Here is a 12,141-nt window from a genome sequence, read left to right on the forward strand (position 1 = left end):
TAATCATCATCATTGTTTAATATTGATTTTCCATACTGGTATGGGTTGGACGGTTTGACAGGAGTTGACAAGTCAAGGGTGTGTATGTGCATGTATATCTCTGTAAATATTACATTTTTTTGTATTTTATATATCATCATCATCACCATTTAATATTTGCTTTTCATGCTGGCATGCATTAGACAGTCTGACTGGAACTGGTAAGCTGGAGGGATGTACCAGATTCCAATCTGATTTAGTATGGTTTATAGGGCTTGACACCCTTCCTAATGCCAACCACTCCAAGAGTGTAATGGGCACTTCTTATGTACTGCTGGCACGGTTGCCATTTACAAGAAACCAGCAATGACCATGACTATGATTTCATGGTTGCCATTTACATGACACTGGTAATGGCCATGACTACCATTTCACTTGGCTTGATGAGTCTTCTCAAGCACAACATATTGCCAAAGATCTCGATAGCTCATCATTGCCTTTGTGAGGCCCAAATTTCAAAGATCATGTTACTAACAATGGCCATGATTACAATTTCACAGGTGCCATTCACATGACACTGGCAATGGCCACGACTACAATTTCACTTAGCTTGATGAGTCTTCTCAAGCATAACATATCGCCAAAGGTCTTGGTCACTTGTCATCACCTCTGTTAGGCCCAACATTTGAAGATCATGCTTGATCACCTCATCCCATATATAAGTGTGTGTATTTGTGTGTGTATGTGTGTGTGTATGTGTGTGTATATATATATATATATATATATATATATATATATATATATATATATACATATATATATATATATATATATATATATATATATATATTGGTGAAATAAGTATTTTTAAAGTTAATATTATAATGTTTATAATTTTAGTTTAACCTAAAACTTCGATAAGTATTGCATTTATTTTCAATAATATTACTAAACGTTTTTCTTTTATTTATTGGTAAAATAAGTATTTTTATAGTAATTCATTTGTTATATATCGTTAGCTGATAGTCTAATAAATGCTAAGTTAAAAGTATAACGTTTAAATTTTAGTTTAAACTAAAGTTTTGCAGAGATAAGTATTGCCTTTATTTTCAATAATATCATTAAATATTTTTCTTTTATTTATTGGTAAAATAAGTAAGTTTACTTATTGATAAAATAAGTATTTTTATATAAATTCATTTGTTATTTATTGTTAGTTGATATATATATACATTCATTTTATTATTATTATTATTATTATTGTATTTTGACCCGAAGATTAACTATATTTTTGGATAGAACTGATTTTCGATCAATTTATTTTAATCGATTTTATTTTATTTTATTTTCTATTTGAAAATGTGGTTATGAAACACATGTAGTTGTTTTATTATTTTAATACTTATTACTTTGTATTTTATTATAGTTCTTTTTAGTGTATTTACTTATTAAATTTTTGTGAATGGAAGGAGACTCCGGCAGAAACCAAGGCTGTGCTTTAAGGACTGTGTCAAGTCCTCATTAAAGACCTGTGATATGCAGGACACTGACTAAGAGAACAATGCCTGTCATCGCCACGGATGGAGGAAGCAAGTTAAGGAGGGGATCGACACTTTTGAGAGAGCACGTATCCAGCATGAAGAACTTAAGCGAGCTGCGCGAAAGCACACGGCTCATATAGTGAATGGGAAAAGCTTAATCTGCAATGTTTGCAGTCATGTATGCTTGTCAAGAGCAGGGCTCATTAGCCACCAATGGAGCCGCAAATGCAAAATGTAAGTTAGTCTTAGAGCGCACAATGTTCCTGAAGGTTGGCAATGGTCTTCCTCGGTCATGAGTGGACGGCCATCATCATCACATATACACATACATACATAGACATACATATATATATACACACACAAACACATACACACACACACACACATATACACACATACACAAGAATACACAACATCGAAGAGAATGGAACAGAATTAGACCCACAACGGGCTAATACCAAACACGCAGAAGACCTAACACAAATCTGCAAAATATGCAACATCAAAATAAATGAGACAGAATCACACTTGCAGTAGGGAAATACCTGAAGTATGGAAGATCTACTCACAGAAACCTGCACTAAGTTAAATTTACTCCTTTCAAAAATTGATACAGTCTTCGCAAATTTTGACTTCACAATAAATACAATCCAAACACAAGATATTCTCTCTAAAAATAATCAAGCAAACATAACTGACAACACAAATCTCTTGGCGGGACCACCCCAATCACAAAGAAAAATAAATGGAGAAGAAACAAAAACTGACACACACCAAGGAAAACCTTCAAAGCCCCAAGACCGGAACAAACTTCTAAACCAACGCAAACATGCTTATTGGAAAAGCATTCGTTGTAAGAACATAGCCAACATATACCAAAACTGGCGGGACAAGAAGAACCCAATACTCCTTAGAAAATTCCTTATCAAAGAAATAAGGGGTGAAACACTGGATAAAACAACAATATGTGCAAATCTAGCTCTATGCTGACTGGAAACGGAAATTTCCCTTCTACAAACAAAATATGGCTTGAACATCCACAAATATCTACTAGAAAACTGGAAAGGTTACTTAGATGACTGCCTAATCTTATGGATACATACATTTGAACAACTTATAGATTTCAAAACTCTAATCAACAGCATAACAAATAATTTTAACTTTACCTTGGAATACAGTAAAACTCAACTACAATTCCTGGATATACTAATCCTCAAAAGCAATAAAAACATTAAAACAGATATTCATTACAAATAAACAGATTCTAAACAATACTTACTGTTTTCTTCATGCCATCCCAAGCACACAAAGAATAATATTCCTTTTAATCTAACAAGAAGAATCTGCACAATTGTCTCAAACCCTGAAATTTGCAATAAAAGATTCCAGGAACTAAAACAAGTACTACTTAAAGAACAATATCCATTAATTTTAAGAGACAACGGAATAGAATGTGCCAAAGCAATAAATATCGAAAAACTACAAAAAATGCTCCAGATACATCTAATACTCTACCCTTTATTACAACACACAACCCAAGAAACACAGAGGTTTACAATATTATCCACCAGAACATCCCACTACTAATACAAGACCCAAGAATGAAAGAGGTATTTGAAATACACAAAATAATCAAAAGTAAAAGACATTCAATGTCCCTCAAAAAATTCCTCACAAATGCAAAATTACCTTCCACAATTCCTACACCAACTGTCAAAAAGTGTGCTTGCCCCAATTGCGGGACTTGCATCAATTTTATTGAAGACATAATATACAAATTCAAATCAGGACAGATTTTTACCATTAAAAATCACTTTACATGTTTTTCCAGGTATTTAATATACACTATCAAATATCAAGGATGTAATGAAGATTAAATAGGTTAGACAAATAGACTAACCATTCACCAGTACTAGACAAATTCCACTGAGTGGACGCATAGACAAATGTGCAAAGAAATAAGTCCCCCAAATTCCAGGCCATCCCACTCTACCTATATTCTCCGAATACCACAGATGAAGCACAGATAAACAAAACAAAAAAAATACTTTCATGCAAAAGTACAAACCAAGACTTAAACTTTAACAGAGTACATACACAACTAACTATTTACACCCAAAACTTGTTCTGCCACTTAAGATGAGGAACCTATACAGCTAACAACCTAAACTTTAGCCACTAGACTACACAGAAACAACTCCTATCCACTCTCCCACCAGACAGATTAAATTTGGAGTGCCTTGACTGTAACTAAACATGTTCACTCAACCATGTCAGGACTTCTTTTTGAGGACAAAATATACTGTCACATGACACTAGCAGGAAGATGTAGCAGGAAATGTACAAAAGGTTATAAACTTAATCATGCGTTCATTCTCTACAAACACTTGACAGAAAACATTCAGAGCTTTGATTGTTTAGACATGTTCAGGCAACAGTGTCAGCTTTAACATTGTCATCTGATACTAACACATTGACGTAGCAGGGAACCTACAAAAATTTCTAAAACCAGTCATGTGACTATCCTCTACCAATCAAATCTTATTCAAACATATACTAATTTGAGCCATGAACTCCCTATGTAAATAGGGCAAGAATTGGTTCTCAGCCTCCTCTTGTTTCATCATAGTCTTCCAGGCAATAACAGAGAAATCTAAGACAGGCTACTCTTGGGAGCTCCTCTATGCTGATGACCTTGTTCTTATAGCTGAATCACTACCAGAAATAGAAAAGTTCCAGGTATGGGAGCAAGGTCTAGAATTGAAGGACCTTTGAGTTAACCTAGCCAAAACCAGTCATAGTAACTAGGAAGGCAGACAAATCACAAATCCCTTCAGATAGATAGCCCTACTTGATCTGTAGAATAGGCATAAGTAGAATCTCCATAAGATGCACTCAGTGTAAGCTTTGGACACATAAAAGGTGCAACAAAATCAGAGGAAGGTTGATCGGGAAAAAAGATGTACAGATACAATAAACACTGAAAATGTACAGAAAACAGACTCCCTCAACTGCCAGTGGGGAAAGCTAGAGGTAGTAGGTGGCTTCTGTTATCTAGGTGACCAAGTTAGTAGTGGAAGTGGATGCTTCAAGTGCAGAGCTGTGAGAATAAGATTAGGCTGGGTAAAGTTCAGAGAGCTCCTACTTCTGCTGGCAACAAAGGGTTTCTCACTTAGAGTGAAAGGCAGATTGTATGATGCCTGTGTGCAAACAGCTATGCTACATGACAGTAAAACATGGGCTGTAACAGCCGAGGACATGTGTAGGCTTGAAAAAAATGAAGCCTATATGCTTCGTTTGACGTGCAATGTTTGTGTGTGTGTGTGTTTGACAGAGTGTAAGCATTTTGATAGAAAAATTGGGCAGAAGCATCAGATGTGGAGTGCAAGAGTGACTGTGCTTGAATGGTCATGTGATGTTTATGGATGAGGCAGCTGTGTAAAAAAAAGTGCCGATTTCCAACTGTTGAGGGAACCTGTGGTAGAAGTAGACCCAGGAAGACAGAGATGAGATGGTGAAGCATGATCTTCGAACTTTAGGCAGAGGTAATGACTAGTGACCAAGACCTTTGGCGATATGCTGTTCTTGAGAAAACCATTAAGCCAAGTGAAATCGTAGTCATGGCTGATGCTGGTGTCATGTAACTGGCACCCATGCCGGTGGCATGTAAAAAGCATGTTTTGAGCATTGGACTTCATGAAGGCAAAGTGGCCGGGCTCCTTTTGAGTGTTGGGCCTCATGGAGGCAATGACCAAGACCTTTGGCATTATGTCATGCTTGAGAAAAAGACTCATCAAGCCAAGTAAAACCACAGTCGTGACAGATACCAGCGTCACACAAATGGCACCTGTGCTGGTGGCACATAAAAGCACCCATTACACTATCAGAGTGGTTGGCAATAGGAAGGGCATCCAGATGTAGAAACCATGCCAAATCAGACTGGAGTCTGATGTACCCTTCCAGCTTGCCAACCCTGGTCAAACCATCAAACCCATGCCAGCATGGACAACGGATGTTAAATGGAGATGATGGTAATGATGACATTTGTTTCTATGAACATCTTTTTCGATATACATTCTCTACATTCATGTTATTATACAAATTGAATTCAATCAGTCTTTATTTAAATCAACTTCTTACTTTGTGTGTGCGCACGCTTGTTCCACATCTCCTTTCTGTCTTCTGTCAACCTCTTTGTTAATGCTATTTTAATTCAATTTAGTTTAATTTTTGCTTGCTCCATGTCTCCTTTTTGTCATCTTTCTCCTGTCATCCTCTTTGTTAATGCTTACCATGATGTTTGCTTATCTATGATGCCCTCACCCTTTCCCACCCCACCACCTATATCAGAAATCTCTCTTCTGTACTGGAACCTTTCGAGGCAGCCCTTCCTTTGCCACCACCTGCACCCACCCAGTAGTGCCACCCACACTGCTGCAACACAAATGCTGTAGCTTGTTACTTTGCCTCAAAGGAAACAAAAAATAAACACGATCATGCTGTACTCAGTTTTATTGCTTAGTTAATTCATTAGTTACTAACTATATATAACAAATTAACTAATCTACTCTCATCAATTATTTAACTTATTTTATTTGACTGATTTTGTACTAAAATCCCTTGTACCAATGCTGTCTAGCACCTAGACCCAGGGGAGCAGCAAGTGTAATATGAATGATGGGAGATTAAATGTGAGGACAACTGTTGTGACATGTTTATTGGCAAACGCTCTTCAGACCTTCTTTTCAGATGCCGAAAGCCACAGTTCCCCTTCCTCATATTTCCTTCTTCCTCCCCATACATCCTCTCAGAGTTGGCACTGTCAATGTAGGCACATTGAAAGGTAAGTCTGCTAAGAGATCGTTGAGATGTTTGAATGGAGACGTGTCGATGTGTGCTGCATTCAAAAAGTTAGGTAGAATGGATCTTCAGCCAGGTTCCTCACAGGCAAGAGTTAGGTGGTGTGGGCATATTTCTAGCAGAGAAATGGATCAATAAGGTGATTGAAGTAGACAGAGTATGTAATAGGGTATGTAGCTTAGTCTAGTTTTACAGAGATGCACAGCAACAACCATCTCTGCCAATGCCCCACCAACCGAGTCTGCCAAATGAACAAAAGGACAGCTTTTATAACATTCTTCTGCAGGCTACCTCAAAGACAAATTACAGTGACCATATCTTCATGGATGGTGAATTCAATGGACATGTCAGGCAGCACCCAGGTATTTTCCATGGAGTTCCTGGAGGCCATAAAATTGGTTCCCAAAATGAGAAGGGAACAAGACTGCAACAGTTCAGTGGTGTGAATGACCTAATGATCTGCAACACCAACTTCAGGAAACCAGCCAGTCACATGATAACCTATAAATCTGGTGACCACACAAGCCAGATTGGCTACATTCTCATTAGAAAATGAGATTCATCATTGCTCATAAATGCAAAGACTACCCCTAGTGAAGAATGTACCCCTCAACATAGATTAGTCATCAGTAATTTCAGACTACAGGCAAGAAGTATTCCAAGAAGCAAGAGAGTTTGAAAAAGAAGGACCTGAAAGCTTAAGGATCTCCTGAAGAGTTAGAGACTTAGAGAATCCTAACTAATGAGCAGGAGTAGGAGTTATCCTCTGTGTTACAGAGGATAACACAGAGGATAACTGGAAGTTCCTATGAGACAACTTAGTGAGAACCACAGACCAAATTTGTGGTTGATGCAAAGTCCCAACCAGACCTGGGACCATTAGAGTTAAGAAATAGGACTGGAAGAGTGGTGGTAGTAAAGAACTATATCAAAAAGGGAAGCTAGGAGGCAGGTATACCTAGCCAGTAGGAAAGCAGAAAGGAAGAATCTTGCTAATGTTCTGCAATATGAGGACCAGCAGCTTGATGTGTTTCAGCTTGCATGACAGTGTGTCAGAGAAAATTGTGATGTTTTTGGAGAGAAATGCATTCACATAGATGATGGTTCACTTGCAGTTAGTGGCTATGCAAAGAAAGAGGCTTGGAAGTACCACTATGAAAGGCCACTAACTCATGGGAGGAGAAGTATCTGCCTAGGATGGATCCAACAGAGGGATGAGCTATTCAAATAGACAGTAGCTTGTTTGATAAAGCCATGAAGAATATGGAGACGGAGAAAGCCCCTGGCCCATTAAAAATCACCACTGAGATACTGTTCGCAGTGAAACATGGGCTGTGACTGCAAAGTACATGAAAAGGATTGAGAGAAATGAATCTAGTATGCTCTGCTGGATGTGCAGTGTTAGTGTGCATGTATGACAGTGTAAGCACCTTGAGAGATGTATTGTGTAAGAGAGTCGTCTGCACTGGTATGGTCATATGATGTATATGGATGAGTACAGCTGAAAGAAGTACTGATTTCTAACTGTAGAGGGAACCTGTGGAAGAGGCGGTGAAGTATGATGTATAAAGGTGGAGCCTAACTGAGGCGATGACAAGTGATCGTGACCTTGGATGAGTTGCTGTGTTTGAGATGACTCGTCAAGCCAAGTAGCTATTACCGGTGATACATCCTTGCTGGTGATACATCCTTGCTGGTGATACATAAAAGTACTAGTGCTGGTGACATGTAAAAGTACTTGTGCCCATGACACGTAAAAGGTTCTCAATACACCCTTGGAGTGGTTGGCGTTAGGAAGGCCATCTAGCCATAAAAACCAAGCCAAATTTCAGACTGGAACCTGATGTAACTCTCTGGTTTACCAGTTCCAGCCAAGTTGTCTAATCCATGCCAGCATAGAAAGCAGATGTTAAAGGATGATGATGATGATGATGATGATGATCTATCTAATTATCCTATCTATTGCATGATTTCTAATCACTGCAACCCCTATCTTTAAAGTTATAGGTGCTACATGATGCTACATCACATACATATATGTATTTTAGTTTCATTTACATTTTCTGGTTTCTTTTATCACCTTTTTATTCTTAGCCACTATTTCTCTTCTATGTTCTTCCATGGCTACAATTTCCCCAAACCTTATAGTAAGCTTATTTTAAATCTATTTATTCTTTTTAATCATTAATTTTTCTGTAACATTTTTTCTTGTAACAATTTTAGTCTTTATTTCCATTTTAATTCTAATTTTTATCATGCGTAACATTTTATTTCTGAGGGGGTTTGTCCCGTTCTCTGTATTTTTTGTATACCTGTTTGTATAAGAATAGATGATGTACACAATCCAGTTTATAATTCTAATCTGACTTGCTTTATTGCTTATATATTTCTCTGTTATGGTTATTCACTTTTATCCAACACGTTCCATTATTTTGAAAAGTAACTGCCCTACCTAATCATCTTTAAATGCTTATTTGATGGGCTGGTAATCATGAATACCTATAAATATATATAAACCATTGCATTGTTCTAAATACTCATGGATGTTTGATGATTAGTTATGTGAAACTCAGAATAACAGTGTATGAAGCCTTTTCAGCTTCAATAAAATACTATTTTACTCTACCTATACTATTTTTTTCACCTTGCTTTGCACCTATGTGCTCATGTGCATGTGCGTGCTTATGTGTATGTATGTATATATGTGTATACACACATACACATGAGTGATTGGACAAATGAAAGATAGTGGCACTCAACACATTTGGTAGGAGTTAGATAAATTTCTAATAAGTCTGACTCAGCTTCATATGACAAAGTTTCATGGGCACAGTGGATGCACCCATCTTATCAGATATCAGAAAAGTAAGATATTTGAGACAAATTCAAGATGGCTTCTTGATGTTAGACCTCGAATGGGTACCTCAGGTCACATGGTGTTAATGCAGTAGACAAATTTAGAAAGGATCTGATAAAGATCTTCAAAGAATTCAGCTTATTTATGGCAGTTGCCACCAATTTGACAAAAGTTAACTTCCTAAACTTGGAGGAAACTGTTTACATGCTCAGAAATTCCAACCACTCCCCAGTTATAATTAAAAAACTAGATCACAAGCTTAAGTAGGAGAATCTCTAAATTATCACTGGACAGAAAGAGATTTTCAACTGGGTCACTTTCCACTATAATGAGGCATTAGCAAGGACTGGATTCACTAATAAATTAGCATATATGCAGGACAACCCACACCTAAACCCAAAGAGAGTCAGAAAAAAAGAATGATAATCTAGTTCAGTCCTTCACTCAAATTAGAAGTTTCAACTAACATAGCTAGAAGCTTTAGAATTTTCCACAGAATCCACAGGCATTATAAACTCTTCAATCTCTACAAATGTTAAGATCAGTTACTCTAGATTAAACATCACTTCAATAGATGCAAACACACCTTTCTCCCTTACTTACCTGGAACTCACAACTGCCAACTTTGTCTCCACATGGGACTACACATACTCCGTCAACATGCAGTGTTTATCAACAAGAACAATGTACTGTCTTATTGTTGCCACTAGAGGTACAATCCACATAAACCACCCTTTACCCGGTTGTCCCACACACAAGTGAAGGGTATTTAAACCCTGCTGCTAGTCTAGACTATAGCCCTACCAACGTTGATCATCCAGCTTCAACTGTAACCCAACACCATCAAATTTGGTTACTTACATATGTGTGCACACATGTTTGTACTGACTAAATTTACTTCCACATAGAGACTGCTACTGCTAATGTGTTAATACTCCACTGAATAACAAGAGAGCTACTGCCTCACACCAATATTCCATGCTATCTTATGCTGTACCAATACAAGGAACTGATGTTGCTGATTATACTATAGTGCTACTTGTCAACAAAGTGGTGACAGCATCCTGCCAACATTCTGTTTGAGCACATGAACCTAAGAATAAAGAAAACAGCTGGTGTTGCTTTAAGGTACATAATGCCTTATGAGTTCTAAAAAGGAAACTCTGTAGCCAAAGCGAATCGAATCATACATGGGAAAGAATGCTTGAATGAAAGAACTTGCAGAAGACGGTTTGCAAAATTCAGAAGTGGAGATTTCAGCCTTGAAGATGAAGATCGAACAGGATGTCCAGTTGAGTTTCATGATAAGTTCCTTGAGGCATTACTTGAAGAAAATCCTGCATTATCAGTTGAAGAACTGGCAATAAAGCTTAGTTCAAACCATACAACTGTTCATCGTCATCTTCAACAACTTGGAAAGGTTCCTAAACTTGGAAAATGGGTGCCTCATGAATTGTCCAAAAGCAACTGCAAATCCCGAGTTGACATCTGCTCTTCTCTCCATTCTCGCAAACTCATTTCACCCTTTTTGGATAGACTTGTGAGTGGTGACGAAAAATGGATCTTCTATTGAAATGTTAAACGTCGTAAACAGTGGCTTGGTAAAAGGGAAAAAGCTCAACCACAACCGAGAAGGGAACTTCATGAGAAAAAGGTTCTTCTCTCTATCTGGTGGGATTGCAAAGGAGTAATTCACTTTGAATTGTTACCACCTAATGCAACAATCAATGCTCAAGTCTACTGTCGCTAATTAGAGCATTTGAACCAAGCTTTAAAGAAAAAAAGACCCGCTTTAGTGAATCGAAAAGGAGTGCTGTTTCATCAGGACAATGCACAACCCCACACTGCAAAGATCACATCACAGAAGAACGAAGAGCTTGGTTGGGAAAAAATTCCTCATCCAACTTATTTTCCCAACCTTGCTCCTTCGGACTACCATTTGTTTCGTAGTTTTCAGAATCATATGAAGGACATAACTTTCGCAAGCCAGGAGGAGGTCGAAACTGACATTTCAGAGTTGTTTGCTTTGATGGGATTAAAGAGCTTGTAAATAGAAGAAAGGAAGTCATAGATAATCAGGGAACATACATTGATGATTAAATTTCAATTAAATATCACAGTTGATCACTTGTTTTCTTTATTCAAAATTCAGACAGAACTTATGGGATGACCTGATATATATCTTCAGCATTTGTCTAAGAAACTACATCATTGCAGCATTGGTATACTTTTTCACTTGTTTGTTGATGTTTCAGATCAAACAACCATATGCAAGGATGAGTTCTATGTATGTCAAATACATGGCTGTCTTTCTTTTCCAACTATATCAAAAGATTTAAATACATAGAAAATTCTGTCACCATCATGGAAATAGTCTTGTTTGATATGCAGAAAAGGAATAGGTAGGAACTCCATATGGTGTACACAATGCAGACTATGGGTGCACAAGAAATGTACTAGAACTGCAGGTAGGCTGGCAGAAAATACTTTGACTGTAGTAAATATACAAGAGTATGTTTTCAGATAAGGAGTAAAATTTTTTTGATGTTTGAAGGCTTCACAGAAGTAGATGATAGCTTGTTAACAAGGAAACTTTCTTCAGCAGTGGAAAGAGTACACTGAAAGCATAGTAGCCAGAATAATAACAGGGTGGAAAAAGGTCACAGAGCTGTTGTTATCTCAGCTGACAACAAAGTGATTCTCTTTTTGTGCAACAGGAAGATTGTATATTGCTTGTGCACAAAGTATAATGCAACAGGATGGAGAGACATAGGCAAAGACTGGAGGAAAATGAAGCAAGCTTGCTCCACTGGATGTGCTGGAAAAGGCCCTTCCAATGCATGCAAGCATGAAAAAGTGGACATAAAACAAAGATAATTTCATCAAAAAAGCTAAGATACTAAC

At 37.4% G+C, this 12,141-nt stretch overlaps 1 protein-coding gene across 3 annotated transcripts in view; it reads right to left on the bottom strand.

Moving 5' to 3' along the window:
* LOC106871767 (vacuolar protein sorting-associated protein 54) overlaps positions 1-12,141 on the bottom strand; it is a 484,461-nt gene that overhangs the window by 207,694 nt on the left and 264,626 nt on the right. The window lies entirely within an intron of this gene.

The sequence above is a fragment of the Octopus bimaculoides genome, chromosome 11 (assembly GCF_046866305.1).
Source record: "Octopus bimaculoides isolate indiv1 chromosome 11, ASM4686630v1, whole genome shotgun sequence".
In the NCBI taxonomy this organism is placed as follows: Eukaryota; Metazoa; Mollusca; class Cephalopoda; order Octopoda; family Octopodidae; genus Octopus; species Octopus bimaculoides.